Source organism: Cyrtonyx montezumae, unplaced genomic scaffold, assembly GCF_038088225.1.
Source record: "Cyrtonyx montezumae isolate F1298 unplaced genomic scaffold, pur_monq_1.0 scaffold_4, whole genome shotgun sequence".
In the NCBI taxonomy this organism is placed as follows: Eukaryota; Metazoa; Chordata; class Aves; order Galliformes; family Odontophoridae; genus Cyrtonyx; species Cyrtonyx montezumae.
Genome location: NW_027072045.1, coordinates 1,683,246 through 1,706,005, shown reverse-complemented (window position 1 = coordinate 1,706,005; position 22,760 = coordinate 1,683,246). Strand labels below are relative to the sequence as shown.

The following is a 22,760-nucleotide window of genomic DNA, read 5'->3' as shown; positions in this document are numbered from 1 at the left end:
GGTGTGCTGTGGAATAGCTAATCCCATCCTATTTAGACATCCAGACCTCAACTCCACAGAGGTCACTTCTGCAACCCAGCAGTGCTTTGTGGGCCTTCCCTTTGACCTTGGCTGTGTAGAAGCACCAGGACCTCACACACAATCAAAAACATGGGGTAGGAGTACCACAACTCGGTGTCAGGCCAATTTTTTATTCGCTTTTCTCTTGAAGGAAATGACTGGAACATGACTCAACCAGCTGCTAATCCCAGCCCTACATGAGATCAATCCCGGTGTAAAGGCAGGCATGGCACCTCCCACAGCTCTGCTTCTTGACATGGTGCTTGTGGGCTTTAGCAGCTTCTAATGAAACAGCAAGGAGGACCTCTTTTTTCTTTCTTTCTTTTTCTTTTTTTTTTTTGTATTTTTATTTTTATTTTATCCATAAAGTCTCCTTGTAGCTGAAACATTCTACAGCACCCGTTGATACCCAGAAAGAAGAGCACTTTCTACCTAAGTCAGCAGCTTGCTTACCTCGTAGACTGCCAGGGAGACTGAGCCCAGAGGTTACTTCTTTTAGAGGCCTCTCCACATCACCCAGCTCTCCCTCCATCAGCATGGGACTGCCAAGGGCCATGCTGACCCCATCTGAAGCAAGGTCCCAGCTCCCAGGAGCACCCCAGCCCCTGGTCGAGCAGACCCCACGCTGCTGCCTCCTGACAGATTGGGTATTCAACAGGCTTCACAGAACCATAGCAGAGCCCTTTCCTATTTCTTTTTAAGGAAACATTCTGATATGATATTTTCTCCCTCTGTGGGAAATGTCAACATTTATGAAATGGGAGCAAACTGTTTAAATTTTTTATAGACTGAGAAGATTAAGCTTTGGCCAGCTCTTGTCAAAATTTCCCTGGTTCCCCATAAGCAAATGAATTGGAGTGAAAAAGCATCGTTGTCTGTAGTGCTGTACGGAGAAAGCCATCAACTTGTTCCCTGCAGTCCTACCTTGTTACTTGAGTATGCATGGGAATCTGAGGTGTATCTTTATAGGTCCGTATTTCCACGACCTCCAGTATTCTTTCTCTCATTTGTTATTTTATTGTGTAACCTGGATAGAGCTGCAATTCTAGTGGCACTTTAAAACACTATTGCTTGTATATGCTCCAATTGCAGCTCTGATGAAGCAGATGAGATAAACCTGTGTTCTCATCTCTGCATCTCAGACACAATAAGGACAGATAAAGAAATGCAAAGACCATTGCAAAACACTGTTTATTACTATTTTCAGTGGCGGTGAGTACTCCAAATGAATCCCTGTACAGCTGAACTTTTGCACAGACAATACTGCTGGGACCTCAGCAGACCGCAGTCAGCTCATTTTTGCATCTGAATCCCTAAAAAAAAGAACACCCAGACTTTTTAGAGTGGAATTCATTTTAATCAAATATTTGTGTCTTCTGTTGCGGCTTTAAAATAATCACTGTCCAGTGGAAAGTGATACAATATGGCACACCGAAAACCATTTCCAAATTCATTGGAACGTGATCACCGAGGAGTTCATTTTCTGCAAGGTCTTAAAACACAACCGTGCAGTAAAAAAAAAACTTTATTTCATTGTCTGGCTGTTCTGCCAAGTCCATTCCTTCCTGGAATGTTTATTAAATTTAGTTTCATGTGGTCTGTAAATATATACATACATGCATACATTCATTCATATCTGGTCTTCCCTTAGCTCAGGAGGCTGGGTGGGCTGCAGCCTGCTTTGGGGGAATTAGTACTAGTGCTAGAATTTTAGCAGCATGCAAAGATGAGACAAAACAAATTTGCTCTCCCTGTGGGAGCTTTGCCCTCCCTTCGGATGACTAAATCTAGATTATGTAGCTCGTGCTGATAAAAGTGCAACAATCTCTTCTTTTATTGTTATTTTTGTGTTTGAGGTTTTGTTTTTATTTTTTATTTTTTTCTGACCGAGAGCACAGAGTATTGACTTGATGGTTCCAACGCAGCTGTCTGGCAGTGTTAATCAATGATCTCTGCTTGCTCACAGTGTACTACCAGCGTTAGATCATGGTGACAAGAGCAGTACAAGCTTAGTGCAGCCTCCGAGTAAATCATCACTCTCTTAGTCACCGTGAGCACTTGGACTAAATGAGCGTTTGGAGTGAATACTGTTTTCTGCATGTTAGAAACAAACAAAAAAATATATTTCTCTCTCCTCTCCTCTCCTCTCCTCTCCTCTCCTCTCCTCTCCTCTCCTCTCCTCTCCTCTCCTCTCCTCTCCTCTCCTCTCCTCTCCTCTCCTCTCCTCTCCTCTCCTCTCCTCTCCTCTCCTCTCCTCTCCTCTCCTCTCCTCTCCTCTCCTCTCCTCTCCTCTCCTCTCCTCTCCTCTCCTCTCCTCTCCTCTCCTCTCCTCTCCTCTCCTCTCCTCTCCTCTCCTCTCCTCTCCTCTCCTCTCCTCTCCTCTCCTCTCCTCTCCTCTCCTCTCCTCTCCTCCTGTTATAGTGCCCATCAAGATATTCTTCTGCCTTCCATGGCTAGGTAATTGAATCTCTATTATTTCCATAGTCTTAATGAAGGTTTTGTAAGATCTTTGCTTGTTACATCTGAAAATTGAATAAAAAATTCCTTTGTGCTGACAGCTTCATTGTAGTCAGTGCTGAAAATATCAAAGGAAGAACGCTAAATGTTCATAATGTAAAGTGTCAGGAGTGCAATCTGGGATAATAGAATACATGTCTTGCAAACTTGCACTTTAATATGGCAAACTACTTGGTCAGCAAGCAAATTAATTCATTTAGGATTTGCTATTATTGCAGGCAGTGGGTCAGCTTTTGCAGGCAGCTCTGTCTTATGATGAATTCTGCTAGCACACAGCACTGTCTGTGTGTGCAGATGCCAACCACAGAGCGACTGTGTGGTCTCTGTGTAAGGATATAATAGCAGTGACTTCCCAAATATGTCTCTGTTCGCTGTATTATTTCATAAGCTTGTTTTTTGTTGTTTTTTTTCCCAATGCATGCTCGCTGTTCAAAGAGACTAATAAACATTTGCTTTAATTATCTGGTTATCCCCTCAAAATACCAATTGTTGTACAGTATGAATTGATGGCACAGATGTTTAAAGCACGAACAGATGAGTGTGGTGAAACGCTGTCAATGGCGTGTTGTCTCCCACAGTTCCACCAAGAAACCTGAACATATTTTCTGGCAGAACTGCTCATTTTCCCAGGGCAGATATTTGCAAGCTTACCTCTGTAGCTTGTGAATACCAAAATGAATGGTAAATATTAACCTCCGAGAGCTAGAACAATGTGAAAAACTACAAAAGTAAATGTTAGCAGAGATATCTGTTACACAGGCAAAGAGAGAGACGGCACTGAAAGGATTTATGTTATTTTTGAGCCTTGGCTCGCACACGAGAGTTGTGAATCTTTCTACTGAAAGAAAAGTGAAGTCCAATTTTTCAGAACGTTGCCTCGAAGTTTTGTTTTTCAGAGTTCGGTGACCTGATTGGAAAAGCAGCTCTCTGTAAAAATAATTATGGAAGACAGAAAATAAAAAGAAATAGAAAGAAAGAAAATACTTGGCGTGCTGTAAAAGTTACAACCACACACAGATCTTCATTCTCAGCAAACTGAAAAGAAACAGCACAGAAAGAAGAGCAGGAAGCAACAAATGGGTGAACGGGTTTTGGTTATCTCTTTCTTTAAGGAAATAAACACAATTTGGTCACCATTTTTGACTGATTAACTGTGTCCTCCTTCACTGGTCCTGTTTATGAAGAATACACATCTGTAACGTACTGTTATTATCTGCTACTATATATGTGTTCTTAAATATAATATCCTATAGATGGGTCCTTAGAAATAGTAAACAAGGAATTGCTAAAATCAAAGTCTGTACGTGAAATAGCTCGGATATGTTCTCAGAGGAGTTGCTTAAAAGAAGAGCAGAGATGTAACACTGGTCTGTATTTTTTCTTTGGAGATGAAGTCCTGGTTTTTGGGTGTGTTGTGCATCCCATTTGGACATCTCTCGGAGAAACACCTGTCCCATCACTGCTCCAAGTGAATTTCAGCAGAATCTGATGTCGGTTTTGCAGTGACAGAAGAGGCTCAGGTCCCTTCCAGTTGTTGGGATGCTTTCTGCTTTCACAGAGCCATCACCAAAGTGAGCCCCGCTGCTCTCCCATGCCCTGACAGCACAGAGCACAGCACCTCTCCAACAGAGCCCTTCTCGGTGCATTTCAGATGTCAAGCTGGGTTAGCCGAGCTGCTGCAATTCCCACAAGGCAGAAAAAACAGTTGGAGGGATGAACTTGTAGCCCCGTGACAGCCCTGTCACCAACACCCACTGCCTGCTGCTTCTTTACGGGCAATCCGGTGGTCTTCCTGCCACCGACATCTCAGTGTCATCCATTTCCTTTGTCCCATCCCAGAAGCAGCATCAGCAAAAACATACTGGAAGATCACACTGGGCTGGGAGCCAATGCAGATTTATGGCTTTCTTTCCTCCCCCCCCCCCCCCCCTTTTTTTTTTTTTTTTGGTGGGCTGCCTTTGATTTCCAGAGCAGGCTTTTCTTACGGATGAGGTGTTGATCTGAGGATCAGCGCTTGGCAGCGGGCTCCTGCTGACTGGCCCCTGGCAGGGTGTTTGGCCCAAATTCTGCTCATGCACTGGGGTTTGGATTGTTTAAAACCCATTTAGTGCACTCTTTTCCTTGGGAATTCTCACTGAGTTAGACTTGGATTTATTTTCTAATAGCTGATAGAAGAGCTGATGCAGAATGGCAGCTCAGTGTCCCAAGGGCACCAGGTTATCACAGGATCACAGAACTGTAGGGGTTGGAAGTGACCTCCAGAGGTCATCAAGTGCAACCCCCTGCAAAGCAGCTCCCAGCCCGGGTTGCACAGCTCGGTGTCCAGGTGGGCCTTGAATGTCTCCAGAGAAAAAACTCCACCACCTCTGTGTGCAGCTCCAGTGCTCCATCACTGCACTGGGAAGAAGTTCCCAAGCACATTGATGCAGAACTTTCTACGCTTCAGTTTGTGGCCATTTCCCCTCGTCCTATCACCACACACTGCTGAGAAGAGTCCGGCCTCGTCCCTTTGCCTCCTGCTCCTCAGATATTTATAGATGTGGGTCAGATTCTCCCTGAGTTTTTTCCCAAGGCTGAACAGCCCCAGCTCTCTCAGCCTCTCCTCATAAGGGAAATGTTCCACACCCTTTATCATCTTTGTAGCCCCCCAATGGACTCTTTCCAGCAGATCCCTGTCTGTTTTGTACCAGGGAGCCCAGAACTGGACACAGTGCTCCAGGTGAGGCCTCACCAGGGCAGAGCAGAGGGGGAGGATCCCCTCTCTCGACCTGCTGGCCATGTTCTTCTTAATGCAGCCCAGGATCCCATTGTCCTTCTTGGCCACCAGGGCACACTGCTCATGGCCAACCTGTCATCCACCAGGACACCCAGGTCCCTCTCCTCAGAGCTCCTCTCCAGCAGCTCATCCCCCAACCTGTACTATTATGGATGCCACCTCTGCTCAGTGGCAAACAGGACAACCCATATAACAGCTAGTGGTTAAATTACGGTTCAGATATTTTTATATTTGTTTACTGAGCACTGTCTGCATTGCCATTTACACTTCCAGATGAAGTTCACACGAACTTCACTGTTTTGTTGCTGAAGTTGTTTCAAGTGAGCAAAGGTTAAATCTGACTTTCATCGTATCAAAGTAAATGTATTATGGTAACACTGATTCCCAAAGCGAAAGCATCTAAGCAGTGGCTGGCTTAAAGGAGCTCTTAGCATTTGCTACAAATGCCACTGCATTTACAAGATTTCAGGTGCATTATGTTGCAGCATTTAATTGGTTGCATTTTTTTTTATTATTCATGTTAATTGCACATTCAGCATTTAATATCAATCATTGCAGTTTGTGTACCTATTTTCCCTTTTTGTAAGATTTTAGGTTACAACTGCATCTTTTGTTGTTGTTTTTTCAGACATGTAGAAGCTTGTGCCTTGACTAATCCTCAAGAAGTTTATTTCCAATTACAGTGTGGACTATTACTTCATTTGTTGGGTTTTTTTCCTCTCGCATCTGGCTCAGCACACATGGGGACTTGGCCCCATGATCAGGACCAAAGGTACTGCCCTGGCCCCAAACACAGTGCTGCAAAACTCATTACTGTCAATGACTTCTGCAAAGCACCAGAAAGCCCACTCGAAATGTCTGTTAAATACAGCTCAAACAACACTGCAACAGAAATGTTATGAATATTTTAAAGTGCCTTCTTACAGTTAGGGATTGCCTACTGAAGGCAGTCATTAGTACAGGTTTCATTAGAGAAGCAGACTGGAACGAGTTATTGAGTTACAAACTAATTTTAATTATGTCTATTAAAATGTCCTTTTTTTTTCTTTCTTTCTTTTACATAAACCAGGGGGGCATCAGGGTTTATAAAATAGACCGGGGCTAAAAAGGCAAGCTAATAAATATCTAATAAGTTACAGTGCATGTTTAAATTGGTACAACGTACAATAAGCTGAGTAAATATCGTAGAGGGTGATCTGAACAGCCTTTGAAGAGCCCTCAAAGAGGGTGTAGGGCAATACCTGGAACCTTTTGTCGTGCAATTTCCAGGTCTGCACACATGGTGAGCCCTCCTCAGAGCACACTGCTCGAGCCTGCTGCTACCTGAGTTCATCTGACTCTGTTTTACCCAGTAATTCATTAACGAGCCCTCCGCACGCCTTCGGTGGCCCATATCCATTATCCTCACTTAATAGTTTAGCCTAAGGATGTCTTCCAATATAAATAACCTTCCATGACACGTAGATAGCGGAGTTGTGTTCTTTGTGCAGTAAATGGCAATGAGCTGAAGGCTTTTGTCCAGATTTGGAATGGCATGGCATGCAGAAGACCAGATAAAGGATCTGCCTCTATCTTTTTAAAAGGAGGGTAGCATATTACCCTACCAGAGCAATATCTCCCACAAAGACAGAAATTCATCCAACACGTGTTCAAGCAATTTTCTCTCCCTGACTTTTAGCCGGCCACGTAGACTTTTAAACTACCCGTGCTGCTTTAAATGTAGTTTTAAATTGCACCTAATATTTGGTGGGTAATTCTTTAAAGCTGTTAGCACCTCTTCACAGGGTAAGTAGGGGGATTTTTCTTTTTTCATGTGCTCCTTCTGGGACGTTAAAGGATCCAAGGCTGGGGACACAATCTCAATCCAGAACTGATCTCTGCAGTTTCCTGCGAGAGTGAAATGGGAAATATAAAATATTACTTTATTAAAAATTGCTCAAAACACATCTTCCTTGTTAAATATGCAGAGCTATTCAAATATATTGCCTTTCTGGGAACAGTAACAATACTCTGTTTGCCTGAATTACTATTGCCAGTACTTGTTTTACTGCGAAGGTAAAATTAGGATTTCAGGAGGAGAAACGAATTCCTGCATTTTCTGGAAACCCCAAAACAAACATCCATGAGACGTAGAGGGACGAGAGGCTTTTGTCACTTACTGTGAGTGGAAAAGCCACTCGTGTGTGATGGTGCTTTTAAAAACAATGGGACAAAAATTAGCAAATGTACATACACGTGGCTGGTGGGTTCATGCCGTATTCATTACGAACACATTCCTGCACCATCCACCAACCACAGGACAGAAATGGGAATTAATGTTCTTCACCCCTCATACTGAGTAACTGTGTCTTCAACACCCATGCTTAACGTGTTTATAGTACTACAATGTTTTCTCTCTAAATCAAATTAATTTGGAACCATTTATAGACAAAGTCCATCAGGTCTGAATCTCTTCCAGGACGCTTCCCACAAACTAGATTTCCTATGCAAATAAATCATTCTACAATTATCTCGGTGAAATTAATTCCACATACTCTATCTGCTAATGAGAGTCCACCAAATATTTTGCTATTGCACACACTCATTAGCTTGTTTTCATTCACAGGGAGCAATCAGCATCTGCCAAACAGTGAGCATACCAAAGCTGCCATTAGTATTTCCCAAATCTAACTGCTTCTAATTCCTCCTCACCTCTGAAGGACGATCCTGCACAGCAGCTGTATCAGCATTAATACTGCTGGGAGATGGTTGCCTTCTGCAAGAATACTTGGGACCCTCAACCCAAACCTTCTGTCTTCCTGCTAAATGATTGAAGAATATCTTGTAAATCATTTACCTCTCCCTGCTGCTGGCTTTCTGTTGATAGTGTTTACTCTGCTTCCAACACGACGGCAAAGTTAAATTTTCATCTTGCAGAAAAAAAAAAAGAACAAAATACGGTGAGCCTTTTTGCTCGTTATTGCCTGATCTTTCCAGGGCGAGCTGTTTCTCAATCCCATGCATCACAGATGTCCTGTCAGGGCTCATATACACCCAGTGAAGTATTTGCATCCCCGTGCCTGCTGATAGAGTGAGCATGTTTGTCTACAAAGTGCTTTTAAATGAACTAATACATGATTCATGCGGGCTCCTTTGAGCAGAACACCAATCTGTCTGGACACAGTTTGCTGTAGGCTTGACAACAGGAGTGTTTCTCAGGGTGAGACGGGCGCAGCGACCTTCCAGCAGCACGGGGCAGCAGCCAGGTGCCAGGGGGGACAGACCCCGCTTGTCTGCAGTGTCCCTTGTGCTGTCCCTCTCTGGTACCAGTGACACAGGCCTCTGCCTGCTCAGTCATGCTTGTGCAGGAGTAGGTAGTGCACTACCTTTATCATTTATACAGAGATACGACAAGATTCTTTGCGCTCAAAGAGAGAAAAAAAATTGATCCCGAGTATACTGTTTCCTATTGAACTAAATAGATTTTTAATCGAGTCTCTGCTCCTTTGGGTAACTGACTTAACAGTGTGGGCAAATTAATTTCAGATGAACCATCGCGGGGATTCTCCAAGGAGAATTTCCTGGGGTGCTGGGAGTCAGCCCGGCGCAGCAGCAGTGGGGCAAGCATCTGAGCCCCTCTGGTGCCACCTGAACAGTTCAACTCAGGACCGAATTCAGGAGCATTTATGTGAGCAAACCTCCTGCTGAAGTCAGTCAGAACACTTATTCAGGAAAAATCATCAGAAATTGGTTCAAAAAATTCCCAAGTGCTTGCAAATGTGTTATGCACACGTAACCTCCGCCCCTCGTTTAATAACCTAATCTAAATGTCGCTCGGTACAGCTCATTATTGTTCAAGTCTTTCTGTGATATTTGGCACCAGTACCTCCTTTTGGATCTTATCTGGATAGAAAAGCCATTGAAACAAGTTTATTTTCCGGTGACCCGACCAGAACCCCACTCCAGTGGTGAAAGATTGGCAAGGAAAATCAGAGTTGCACTGCGGCTCCAAAATAATTGCTGGTCTAAAGCAGATAACTCTGCTTGTATTAAAGCTCTTTCCACAGAGTACACTGGAAAAGCATGGAACTTGGAGCACTTTTTAATTCTATTCAAGTCGTAAATAGGCAGGAAAGAAAATTACACTGTGGTTTAGGTTCATGGAGGATTCCTCCCTTTGGTTTCCCCCAAATCTGGAGCCTCACTAAGACAAAGGAATCAGCTCTCTCTTGTCCAGGCTGGCAGCAGTGCATTCCCAGAGCAGTGGCCAAGGGTGGTGTGTGCAGAGCCCTCAGTGGTGAGAGGGAGGCAAACTGTGTATGTTTTACCTCCTTCCACTGTCTTACCTATGAAATCCTAAACCATTTACATAGATCACTGTACCTATACTAACTTACAGAAGTAGCACTCCTAATATTTTTTTTAGGAAATGAAAACTATACAATTTAAGATTCTGGAGCTGCTTTTCCTTGCTGAGAAATTATATTCTGCAGACTGAATACAATAAAAATGCTATTAAAGAAAGAAAGTCTACTCTACGGAAAGATCTTACATTACATGCTTTGGTGCCCTGCCCATAATTCTGGTAATTAAGGAGGAGATCAACTAGCAATTAAAAGAAAAATATTCATCAGTTGACCATTGCAGCCCTCATGAAATCAAGGAATGTGGCAAAGAGTTTGTATCACTTTTATCTCAAGAATAAAGGGATTAGCATTTATTTACACAGTAGACAGCTCCTAATAAAAATATCTGTAGTAATTCCTAATACAAAGTACAGTGTTTTTCCCATGTGGAGTTGTTTGCAGAGCTGGTCAATTACAGATATATTTCTGATATTTTTTTTTCATTGTTCTGGTATATCTTATTGGCACGTGCTGAGTTATCACCCAGAAGCCTAAACCCCAGGGGACTCGATCCTGCTGCTGGTGGAAAGAATGTGTCAGAAATGGTGCTGGGCACTGGTTGCACCATGGCCAAGATGGTTCATCTTGGACTGATGGAGGCAGAATGTACAGAATAGAAATAAAGAGAAATGATTGAAAGAAGTAGATACACAGCAGAAAAGCAGCCAACGATGTTCATTTTATAGTCCAGACAGGATAATGTATTAGAAGATTATTCACAACAGCAAACAATAGCCTTTCCTGAGAAGAATTTGGAAAGTCCAGGTAAAAAACTGTACACTTTTTCCATGTTTTTCCAACAGTAAGGTGGAAAGTCAGAGTAGATGAAGGAAACATATTTCTCTTAGCTGCTCCTCTTCTCATTTGGTTATTTGTCTGGTTTCATCACCTGGGGCGCACAAGCCAGCATTGCTAGCAGAATGCTATGCCAACTCAAATATTTTTCTTTTTCCCAGAGAAGTGTATTAATATGATATTAATAGTTTCTAGAAATTGTCATGTAGGAGGAGGGAGGAGCTACCCACAAAACCTCTTGACTACTGAAGGGAATTTGGGATATTAGCATAAATTTTTAAAATAAATATTAACCACATGGTTTAGCTGTTTTCCTTCCTTTTCTTTGTAGTAATATAAAATTGAACACTTTTTTATAAGACCTTTCTTTTTCCCCTGTCTCTCAGCTCATTGCCCTCAAAACTTTGAACTCTACTTAGCTGTTAATTATTCTGCAGTGACAGACTCATATTAGCTCTTCTTGCTCTTCTGGTCCATTAATTTCTTTCTCAAAACACGGCACCTGCCAAACCTTGCTCCCTGCCACTTTCCATCCCAGACACTGTGCCATACCCTGGCTGATGCTCTGGAGGTCCAACCCAACTCCTCATCCTGCAAAGATGGGTACCAAGGCCGTGTGAAAGGTCTGTGGGGCTGGTGAGACAGGGGGCAGGCCATCAAGGGCAAATGGGGCACTGCAGGTTTACTGGGGTATAATGGAGTTCCCCTCAAACCCATACATAACACTCATGTTATTTCAGAGCAAGTCTGTTGAAATTAGGGGACTTATCCTGGCTTAACACCAACGTAATGGGGAGAAAAACCTTGCCCCCTCCTCTCAGTGTGACTACTTTTTTGGCAGATTTGGCCACTAATGCTCTCAACGGGTTTCAAGCTTACATTTAATGGCACTACATTTATTTTAATATTTTTTAAATAGCTAGTGTAAATTGATTCCATTAAAAAAAAAATCCCTTTACCTACCAGCGTTCATTTGTATTTCAAATGGCCCATTACATTTTCACTAACAATCATTAGAGCTGTGTGAGCTTATTGAAGCTCAGTCCTGGACTGGAACTGTAAAAACTGCCAGCTCTGGATTTTTTTGCTATGCTGAAAATAGCACTAGAAAAAGGCTACGTAACTTAAAATACACTAGAAAAAGGCTATGTAACCTAAAACACAGTTACGAAATGAAGGAGAAATATAAAGCATTATTTTTTTAAGTTCTCCAGTGGAAAATATGGTCATAACCTGAATCAACTCTTACACATACCGTGATCCATATATTAATGCTGAATATTTCAGATTTAGCCACAGCCAATCAATGCAATTGTAGATTCTCATCAAGGAACCTCAACCAGAATTTGTTTCAAAACTTTGAGAAGCTGTAAGCACAGAAATCTATTCAAGCATGAAAAAGAAAAAGAAAAAAAAAAACACCAAAAAAACAAACCAAAAAACACCTTACAAGGATTTCCACTCATGCCTGGTATTAATCCTGAACAGCAAGCTCAGAATGTAGCCATCAAAGCTGGATGTGCTGATCTTTCCTGTTATGATTGTGAATTTCACTATAGATGTGTAAAACAAGAGCATCAATATAGTTATTTAGCCTTCCATCATGCTCAGAAGCAATGCTACTCTGCTTAGTCACAGTAGTACAGTAAATGCAACAGAGAAAAAATGTACAGCAGTATGGATTGCATGATGACATAGATCCATTTGAAATACAGGGCTTGAGGTGGCTAAATATGAAGGGACATGTCAGGTCACAGCTATGTATTGCTGAGCAGTTTAGGATGGGTGCAATTTCACTATCTCTGAACAGAGTTACTTGCAGAAGCACTGGATGGTTGAGCATACAAAGGAGGCATTTTGCTGTGCAGTGTTAGTTGATGTAGTTCTGCCAAACCCACCAATGCTCTTCTCTGGGATCCATTCCTGGCCGTCTGCTGCTCACCTGCACTAACAATAAGTACACTTACAGGATCTCTCATTACCAGTCTGTCTTCCCTTCGTAGCCCATCATGCAGAACAAAAGAAGATTGAGGGATTTGTGGTGTTATATTTGCTGTTGATGTTTGCTTTTTCCCAGATACTCTCAGCTTTCTCTGTGTTGAACTGCTCCTATTGCTGTGCCAAGCCAAGTTACTCTGCGTGGATTCACTCCTGCCTTTATTTCCTCCTTGCAAACCTCCTCCCATACTGTGCCATTGGCAGGTTCCATCTTCTCGCATGGCTTCTTCCAGGTCATTGATATTAGAGTGAATAATGCTGTCCTGACATTGATCTTGTTGTGCTCCAGTAGTCACTAAGAACAAACAATATTAGGTTATAGCATTGATTTCATGGATTTCAATCTTTTCCCAATCATGTTCTTGTTAAGTACCTTGTAAAATACATCATGTCACATGCTCATCTCTTCTGTTCCATGGTGCAACAGAGACAATGGCCTTCATACTGGGAGAATTTGTCCTCCCCAGTGCCAAGGAGTTAGCAGCATTTAATTCAGAGTTGTAAGCTCTGGGGAAACTTAAGGGCAGCCTATAGCATTCAGTACAATATTTCAAATTATCATAATTTGTGAGCAACTGGACAAGCTGGCTACTGAAAATGGGTATCACGATCTAATAAAAACCTAATAAAACTTTCAAAGTCACTCTGGTGCTCTCGGGGGAGCATTATGCAATGCTTCTGCTGCAGCAGGATCCCATCTCCTTCCAGTTAATCCGCTATGAAGGCGAGGGCAGGCACAGCTGGGCATGCCTAAACGGCTTTTCATGTCCTTTCCGGCGAGCTCTTTTTTGGGACGAGCTCTGGACTCTTTTGGTAGGCATGTAAGTCAGTAGTAATACTTTTCAAAGTAGCTGAGTTGTGGTTTGCTGAGAGAGGAGGTAATGTGGCCGCGAGGCTGAGGATGTATAAAGGCACATATAATGTCATTTAAGTGCTCTTCCTAATTATTTTATATATTAATGCACTGCCATCGCTGCTTGCCAGGTAATCTTTCATACAGAGCTACAGAGACGTCAAGGCAAATCGTGCTGCTTCCTTCTATGCAGTTTAGAAAGGTCTATTTTGGCAAAACAGTAGCACTCCTGCGTGCAAGTATTACCAAAGGAAGTTGGACTCGATGATCTCTTGAGGTCCCTTCCAACCCCTACAATTCTGTGATTCTGTGTACAAGATTCAACGTAACATTTCTGACTGCTCTTAATGGACTCGGGCAGTCCCCAAATCTGCACCATCCTTACCCCATACACACAGCCCAGTACGTGGAGGCAAGTAGAAGCTGCATGGGCCAAAGAGCCAGCCACAGCAATTCTGGTCTCCCTCAATCCTATGTAAATTCCTGGATTTAAGTCAACAGAGCTGCAATGTGCAAAGACATAACATGGGCATCTGACTCTACCTTCATGTATTCTTGCAGGAAAACCTGATGTACTGAACTATGAAATCATGACTGATTTTGGGGAAAAAGGATGTAGAATACTGCAGGAAGAAATACCTTTGTTATTCTTTCTCACCTTTCATAATGCCGAGCAGAATGTTTTAAAAGACATTTTAGTGACATGATGGATGTAAGCCATTTAAGAGTTTTATTGAGCTTTACTCTAGTGCAAATCTTAAAAATACTATAGAAATTATATCAGGATTTCTAGTAAGGTTCCACGCAGTGCTGTGAGTAAATGTAAAATTGATTTCATATCGGAAATAGATGCTAGGGAAATTTTGCATATCGGGCAGAGCAATGAAATTACATTTATTGCTGTTTTGGTTTTGTATTTATTTATTTATTTATGTTAGGAAAAAAAACACTTCAGCTCAGGTAATAATTGTACAGTCTATTATAATGATCCCAGGAGGTGCTTAACAGTACTGCAATTCTAAGTTTTTACACTTTTATTTTTCATTTGAAGAAAAACTTGTCACAATAAAAGTGATGCATTAACAGAACATCACTTCCTTGTTGTTTTTTTTTTTTTATTATGCATATTTAGATTATTTCCATGAAATTGCTTATCAAATCCCATAGGCCTTTAAAAGATAACTGAACAGTTACCCATTTGTGTTAACTCTGGGATATTGTGCAAGAATTTGTGGTGGGACGATGAGAAGATAAAGCACTCCCCGAGGTTAATATCTTCTGTCTTTTTAGTTCTTGGCATCCAAGGGCCAGGTTTTAAAGCTCTGTGAGGACGGATGATCAGTGCCTCGGGGGGTGTTGAAGACGACAGGATGCTCACAGCAGGAGCCGGATCCTTGAGAGTCAGCAATTCCTCAGCATGTCTATCCTTACTTGTAGTTGTGAGGACTATAAGAAGTCTGATTCCGAGGCGGTTCAGCAGTGCTGTGAGGTGCTCAGCCTGGAAGACAGGCTCACTGTAACAGGGTCACCCTTGTTACAGGGTCGTGGAGTTTTCAGTTCACACAGTATTTGGCGTGGAGACAGCTTTGTTCTTCGTTCCTTAGCACATTAGATAGTAAATCACTACACACATGATAATTCAGGGAACTCCAGCGACGTTTTCTTTTCCCAAATCACATAGCTAAGCTTTTCCATTTTTCTCCAAACTTTTTTTTCCTAAGTACTCACATTTCTGCCATCACCAGGCCGTCACTCATTTCAGGACATCACGTCCCTGGTAGAGCCCTAGGGACAAGAATCAGAGGGAATCTCATTCCCTTGTACCAACCCAAGGGACCAATGGCTCTACTGCTTCTTGATGGCTTGGAAACCCATGCACAGGAGAAGAAATGACCCCGACCTGAGTGCACAGTGAGGATAAGGTTGTGCTTTCCCGTAGCGGTCCCTAACATTGACTCCTGGAAGCACGTTCCTTTAAGGGGCTCAGGGGAGATCTTATTGCTCTCTATACCTCTCTAAAAGGAGGTTGTAACGAGGTGGCAGTGGGCCTGTGCTCCCAGGTAACAGCGATAGGATGTGAGGTCATGGCTTCAAGTTGCAGTGGGGGGAAGTTCAGATGGGTACTTAAGAACAATGTCTTCTGCAGAGAGTGGCCAGGCACCGGCACAGCTGCCCAGGGGTGGGGAGTCCCCATCCCTGGAGGTGTTCATCCACGGGGATGTGGCACTGAGAGACGTGGGCAGTGGACACAGTGGGGGTGGCTGAGCTTGGGCTGGGGGATCTCAGAGGGCTTTTCCAGCCTCCATGATCCTGTGATTCTATTGGGTTCCTTTAGGGACCATGCAGGGAGAAGGATGCTTGGGGTGCTTGCAAGCACTGAGACGACAACAAAGCAGCTTGTGATGGTCACAGCACAGTGGGCAATGTTTGGGGCTGGCTCGACCCTGCCCAGCACTTGCAGAACGAGTATGCAAGACACAGCTATGAGTATGCATTAAAGATTTAGAGGGCAGCACAGTGCTGCCCGTCTGCTGTGGCAGACACAGCCCCAACTTTAAGCAGCTCTGCCCCAAGACTCTCCCGTGGCACTGGACTGTGTCAGTGAATAGCGCCAGCTGAACTCATGCAGTAAAGAAGAGTGATTATACATCCTGTATGTAATCACGGAACATATGTTAGAATGGCACATGAAATCTGGGCACACTTTATCCATGTAGTAAAGACCAGAAAAATTACGAACGAGCTACAGAAGGAAAACAACTTGCCAAAATTTCCCGAACCAAGCAGGAGGTTCCAGTGAGCTGGAACTCCACACGGTATATTCTTGAGGGGGTTTTGGAACAGAAACCTGGATATGTCTATAGCATGTTGGCAATGCTCATGATATAAAGAGCAGATGTCCTCACCTCCACCCACACGATTATAGCTGCCAGTTTTTATAATATCTTCTGCCTGATGAACTGTCCAGTTGCAAGGATTTAGGCAGAAAAAATATAAGTGGTATTTCTGAGTTAGGGACATTTTAGTGGATGCTGACCTCCCAGAGCTGCGCAACAGGGCAGCACCAGTCAAGGGAAAAACACGAGGCAGAACAAACCAAGGCATGATGTGTCCTGGGAAGGAAACTCAGATAGCTACAAATAAATATTTACAAAAAAGCACAGTTCTGGAAGCTCATAAATGCAAGGAAAAGATCACATCTAAAGAACTAAAAGAGACATTTTCGAGTTAAGAGAAAAAGTGACTTAAAAAGCATTAGGAGTCAGCGGGGTTACAGCGTAAGCTGGTTTCCAGATGGTAGAGCTGAATGGTAGGGCAGAAAGGATGAAACTGATGGATAAACTTTCTTCTTCTGTAATATGGAATAAAGACAATTTCAGTAGTCCTGTCACAGAATGGTGGTCATATTTCCCACATCAACATCAAACCAGAACAATGGGAAACTGGGGTAACTAAGGTAGCCCTGAATTACTGACCGAAGCAGGATTTACAGGTGTAAGTCCTTCAGTTCATCAGATACCCAGCACCTGGCAGAAGGAATACAATTACTGGGAGGGTTATATGCCATCTCTGGGCATCTCTGTGTCTTGAGAGGGGTAGTGTGTTGCTGACCACAAAGGTCCCCTTCATCGGGGAGGCTTCTGAGAGGAAAAACAGGCTGATGATTAATGAGCATATCTCTTATAGGAGAGGTTTCATAGTTTGGTTTGTTTAGCTTATCAAAGGGAGGGTTAAGGATGACTTGACCGTGGCCCATACGCACCCATGTGATGAAGTGAGCTTTAATAATGGGTGTTTTCATTGTATCAGACAAAGATATAATGAGGTCAGTGGCCAGAGATGGAATCAGAAGAATAATTAAGGTATGTGTTTTTTAATGCTGAGAGTGATGAACTGACAGGAAAGCCTACCATGAAGCATGGTGAGTTCTCTGAATTTAAATTATTATTAAGAGATGTTGTTTTTCCCCCAAATATATATTTTTTCTAATCCAATCTGCTAGGGGAAATTCTGTGCTGAGCCCAACCTATCTGACTGCTGTCAGCCCTTCTGGCTTTGAGATTCATAAATCTGGTAGCGTGAAGAAAGACACACTGCCAGTAAAACAGTGTTTGCAGCTCACGCTAAGAGGAGGAAAAAAAAACCCAAACAGTAACAGCTATTATTTGTTACCAAAACATATTTGTCAATGTGAAATATGGCTGCACCCTGGCAGACGTGCTGGCAGGGAGCTCGGTGTGGGCGCTGCTCCCGGAGCTTCCCGAGGCCTTGAGTCCAGGCAGCCAGTGAGCATCCTCCCATGTGCAGGGGCTGCTGTGCTCTGCAGGGCTCCTGTTGTGTGGGCAAACAAATTGAAGTTTGCTACGTCCAAACGGCAATGCCTTTTGGTGGCTCTCTGTTGGGTAGGGCCAGCAGATGGGCACGGGGCATTGCTGGGAAGAGCAGGTGGCTCAGGGTTGTCCCCTGGGGGACAGCATTGGAAGTGGGGTGACAACAAGCTCACGCCTTGCCTGTCTCTCTGGAAACTACTGTGCAGCACCCAACACACAGCCCTGAATGGCCCCTTTTCAGTGTGTGACATTAGCCTGGTAATTTCCCCTCGCTTTATTGGCTTAGCTTAATTAAACTTCAGTTATCTCTTTCCTTCCAATTAAAGATTTATTTTTACTACTTGAATAAATAAAGTGATGGGGGCACTGGGAGCAAGTGGAAATGGCAGTGGGAGAGTTTGCTCTCAATTAGATTTCTATGGTTAAATTTTGGGTTCTCGAAACAAATCAAGCTGCGGTCAGCCACGCTTAGCATCCACTGGATTTCCAGAAAACTAGGTCTTGGGATATTGTGCATGGATAGGAACTTGCTGTGAAAAAAGAAAGGATCCTGCTAAATTGTAGAGCCAAGATTATGTGAGAATGAGGTGTCTAGAAGCAGTTACAGGAGAAAGGAATTGTCAACTTCTCTGTCAAGTCTATCGAGGCACTGCAGTTCTCTCACAGCACATAACCTATGTAAATGGCACCAATAAAAATATTCCGATTTTCATCTATATTTTGATTACCTTACAGTGAGTACAGAATGTAATAAGCTCCCAGTTCTATAATGAATTCAAATAAACAAACATCTACCCAAATCCCCAAGCAAGCCTTCCCTAAACGAAATTGAGAATAATTTGGGGATATAAACTTGCTTTGTATTATTTGGAAATGCACGTAACATTAGCATCATTTGGTCTTGCTGATATCAAATGTAGATATTGGTTCCTGGTGAATAGCTTAAAACAACAGTCTGTTGGTTAAGTGAGGGAGCACAAGGGTTTTTTCCGTGCAAAGGAAGGAAGCCATTTGCATTTTTATCCCATTAATTTCTTCCTTTAAAATAGGCAAAAGGAAATAGTTTCCTACTCAAAATGTTTTTGCCTGGTGGAGTTCTTGTAATAAAGAGTGAAAAATGCTCGGGATAATTGTTAGCACTTTGCAGGAGGGGCCCTTCAGTGACTGGCAATGAGCCTGCCTGCTTGGGGCTGGAGACGTGCTCTTGCTAAGGGATGGCACTGAGATGTACTGTACAATGCCATGCCAGAGATGCCTTTTCCTCTTCTGTGACCACGTCCTGAGCAGCTCTAAATGATTACCCGGTGTTTAAGGGGACAAATGATAGCCTGTGAAGGTGCATTCACCTTGCATTAGCCCCCGAATGCCTGTAGGGGGAGATTTCTTATTACTCTTTAAAGTGTGTGGAGAGGGAGAAGGATTGTAGTGCTTATTGGCATTATTTCTTCCTGGAGGTTTCCTTTCTTTAAAGACTCCAGCCTTTAAATTACACGAAAAGACCAGATGCTGCTGCAATATCAATTTAAATACTTTTTTTTTGTATATTTAATATAAGTATATAATATTAAGTTTTCATCTACATTAGTAGATGTAATTGCTTAGGAGCGTGTTTTTGCAGTGGTTTCCACTCTCTAAAGGCACAAAGCTTTCAGAGCAGGAGAGGTGAGATCCCCGATCCGTGCCCTGAAGCAGTGACCAGTTCTGGGTTTTGGGCTGGGGCTCTCACGGTGCGTATGCTGCTGGAAGCCAGCCCACAGATGGGAAAGGTGGGGAAGTGCAGGACTGGATTGGGGATGTCCCTCTCCTGCTGCTAGCTGTGGGTTCAGTGGCTGCTGCAGCACCCCATGAATGCCCTCGGGCTGAGCCTGCTGGATGTGGGGGCTTTTGGAAGACACACCCCATGTTCTCCAAAACAGCTCTTTGTGCAGATTAACTTGACAAAAGATGAGGGTTTGTATCATGTGGCAGTCTATTTTGTTTTAATGTGACACCTGGTAGTGGTGGTGGTTTATTTTTTATCCAAAACCCAAGAAGAGAAGCACCATAGACCAGAGGCACTTCTTTAAGTATGGCAGTAAGGATTCCATACTTGTAAAGTATATATGTATCTCACGTAAATGGAAGAGCTGACCTTGCAAACATTCTTGCACAACTTTAACTTTGCATTTATGACTTGCTTCTGTATTTGCAAAGGGATTAGGACTTGTGTTGTTCTGTGGAAACTGGGAGCTGAAAACCCCTAGCACCTCTCCAGAAACGTTGTCTATTTCAGCCCCTGTGTTCAGTATTCACGTAGGGACTGGGAGAGACCTGAAGAAAAGCAGCATCTCTAAGAAATTTGCAATTTATTTATTTTTCTTAAGCAGCGAGGAGCAGCTTAGTCTCTACTTTGTGGAACAAGAAATCAAACGCTGTAAGTGGAAAGGCAAACAATTGGTTTGCTCATGAGAATGTTCAAAATAACACCTTTCAAAGCAAGAAATGCTGCCTTTTAACCCACCAAATTCTGCAGGCATTGCGAAGCACTGCCAGCTTAAACTTGTGAATGCAGGAAATCCCACGTTTCCCCACTCAATAAGGGGAGTCGTGATGACACGGGGTGATTCTTTTTGCTGCTTTTAGTGTAGGGCAAATTTGAGGGCAGAGGCATCTTGTGGGCATGCAGGCACACTGCTAAAATGTCGTACTAATATAGGATGCTGAAGGTGAGTTACAGCCATTTCTGTGCTACCTCCAGCATCACAAAGCATGAGGGCACATAAAATTAAGTTTGGTCCCCCATACCTTTCAATAGAGCTTTTTGAAGAGCATTGACTGCACTGTATGGTTTCCCAGTCATTGCATTTCTTGTGTCCCTTGCATTGGGAAGTACATGGGTGTTCAAAACAAAGGCACCCTTGCCCAGGTGCTGGCATGGATTCGACAGGAAGGAGCAGGCTGGAAGGAGGAGTTCCTGCACTTCTTGCGGATGTAGATGTGAGCTGAGCAGGTTGAATCCATTTGTGTTTTAAATGTCCTCTGCATCAACAGTGTTATCTTCTGTATGGAAGACACCCTTGGAAATAATCTGAATCAGAGGTGGAAAGAGAGAGGCACAGAACTCCTTGGCTTTCCATGTCACTGCCCTTTGCGCTGATGTGAGGTCACGTGTGGGTATGGCAGAGAGTAGCATCCTCTGCTTCCTGAGCTTCGATGAGCAGCCAGAGGACTTGGAGTAGGACTGGCAGTGCCAGGGCTGAGTGCTCACAGTGGGAGCAGGGGTGTGTGGACAGCAGCCAGACAGCTCTCTCCCTGCCTGGCGATGGCAGGTGGGATCCCAAGCGCTGGCACTGATTCTGCAGGAGTCATGGGAGCAGCCAGGTAGATTCATTTCGTGTGATGCTTATCAGCACTTCATTGTTATGAGTAGAAAAAATCCTGGAGGTGGTTTTGTGTCATACCATGTGCAGTGCTCCTCAGGACTCACCTTGCAGACAGCAAGGCTGGCTCTTGCTATTAGTGTGCTGCATCAATAGTGAGTACATCGACCAAGTGGCTTCATCATCACCATTGCAAGCCCTTACGAATAATTCTTTAAGCAGGCTTCTGTACAATAGAGTTTACTGTCAATTAAGGGGTTATTCCTCTGCATGCCAGAATGTCAAATAGCCATTGTCTGAGTTCAATAACTCTCTCTAATTAAGTATTTACTAGATTCCACTATTAAGCCACTATTAAGCATTTTAAAAACCTTTATTTATTATGTATTAATCAATAGCCCTTTCAGACTACTGGATAAGAGTGATGTTATTACAAGTACTCTTGTTTTAATACTGTTAGCATAGCAAAAAAATAGGACATTCCTGCGAAGAAAGAAAAGCAGATAATATTAAAAGTCACACAAATCCACGTAAGAAGTGCGGAGTGAGAACTAAACACATGCATTGACACTTAGCTTTAATGCACTCATGTCAGCTTATTTTTCTTTCCCTTTTCTCCCTTTCTGGTGGTAGCAGAAATGAGGGATCTTCAGTCTCCAGAAAGCTGGAATTCTGTTCCTTTTGTGCACTCGGACCCTTCCAAATTACTCTTTCAGCACAACACAGATACGGGTGAATAATAATTTCATCTACATTAACATCACTTTGTTTGCCATTAATTTGATAAAGATTTCCTCACCATTGCAATATGTGAATCTGTTTACATAAGGAAACAGCAGTGAATCCAGCAGCCTAATCGGAATCCACAAAGGAACTCTGAAGTGCTTACAATGCTGGGCTCCCTTTTGGATTTCTCCCAATACCTTCACTTAATCATTACAACTCGAAAATGCTCGCATTGAACCGAATGTCTTAGACTAATTATGTGTTAGTATCTGATAACATTTTGCCACAAAAATGTTTGTTTGAATGTATCTTATCAAACTAATGTTTGTGCCCAGGATTAGCCACTGCTTGGCTAAAGATTTGTGTAATCAGCTTATTTTAAGATTAATTCATGAAAAAAAAATACAAATACCTATTACCACTTAATTTGTATAATAGATATTTACTATATTTTAACAGTGCAATTAAAAATTAATATGGGTGGTAAAACCATAAGGTCATGTAAACACTCCACTATTTATTTGGTAGTTCACTTATCTTTTATCCCGAGATGTGATTATGCAGCCCAGACCTTTCAGGTTTGCAGAACAGAGAAAGGTCACAAGTGAAACGAGATGAATATTCTCAGCCCCGCCGCGTAGATATGTACACAGCCACGCACTGTCTGTGCTCATTCATCACTCCTGCTTGAGAGGTGGCAGAGGCTGGGGAGCACGGGGTGGATTGATGGAGCGCAGGGGGCGAGTTGTCCCTCGGGTGGGCAGCGAATGCTATGGAAAGAGCAGTCGGACGAAGCTGTCTGCTCCCCCAGTCCTTTCCTGTGTTCGAGGCTCCGCTCAGTGAGCAGACTGCTTTTCATCTTTTTGTTCATCAGGTTTTGGCCTTGACTAGGAGGTTAACGAGCCGGCGGCCTCAAAGTCTGCTGTGAGAGTTTTCTTCTGTGCATCTCAGGTTTCTGAA

General features: G+C 43.1%; 1 long non-coding RNA gene across 1 annotated transcript; it reads right to left on the bottom strand.

Annotated features, from left to right (window-relative positions):
- Positions 1-523: 523 nt before the first annotated feature.
- On the bottom strand, positions 524-8,106 carry LOC136054754 (uncharacterized). The gene is made up of 3 exons (XR_010622768.1): positions 8,045-8,106; positions 7,128-7,240; positions 524-1,373 (listed from the first exon to the last, which is right to left on the bottom strand). It is a non-coding gene; the product is annotated as an uncharacterized LOC136054754 (long non-coding RNA).
- Positions 8,107-22,760: the final 14,654 nt, after the last annotated feature.